Below are 768 nucleotides of genomic sequence, written 5' to 3'. Positions count from 1 at the left end.
TTCATACTCCGTTTTTTGTTGCTCATACTCCACTTTTTGTTGCTCTTGAGACGCTTTGAGGTGCGCGTACTCCACTAATAGGTGGTCATTTTTCTCGATGAGCTGAGCCATGTATTACTGCAAGGTCTCAAACTCCTTAGATTTAGAGCTCGATATTGATTAGGAGCTCCCAACAGTTGAAACACTACAGGTCGACCGTAAGTTGATGGCCGTAGTGTTGGAGAGCCCGTAAACCCGATTTTTATCGGGTCCACCTAAGGAGCCAGCCTCTATCCATAAATTTGAATCGAATTTCGGATGGTTTAAAATATCATTCCCGTATCTCTCCCTCAACCGATTATTATAAGTCTCCTGAAAATAAAAATAAAACAAGTAATCATCATATTCAATTCAGTAAACATAATAACTTACATAATAACTTACAAAATGAAATGGTTGAACAAACATACCACGAAATGTTGAGCACGGTTATCAACGAACTGTTGCACCCCTTCTGGCGGTCTTGACTCCGCACATGTGTCTCCACAAACAGCTCCATCAGGCTCGGCTCACGTCCAAGAGACGCAGCCTATGATGAAAAAAGATATATTAACAACAACTGAATTTAATGATATATTTCATTTAAATTAATCTTACTATCCATTTTGCATGTGCAGCAAACGGAACGGAGCCGTCAGTGTGCATTATCACCCCGCCATGAATTGTCCGATTCCGTTTACCAGCACTGGACCGTGAGAGTCGTGTGAACCGCTCAGACGTCAGGGGCTC

The sequence above is a fragment of the Populus euphratica genome, unplaced genomic scaffold, assembly GCF_000495115.2.
Source record: "Populus euphratica unplaced genomic scaffold, PopEup_1.0 scaffold114.1, whole genome shotgun sequence".
In the NCBI taxonomy this organism is placed as follows: Eukaryota; Viridiplantae; Streptophyta; class Magnoliopsida; order Malpighiales; family Salicaceae; genus Populus; species Populus euphratica.
This window is presented reverse-complemented; position numbering follows the sequence as displayed.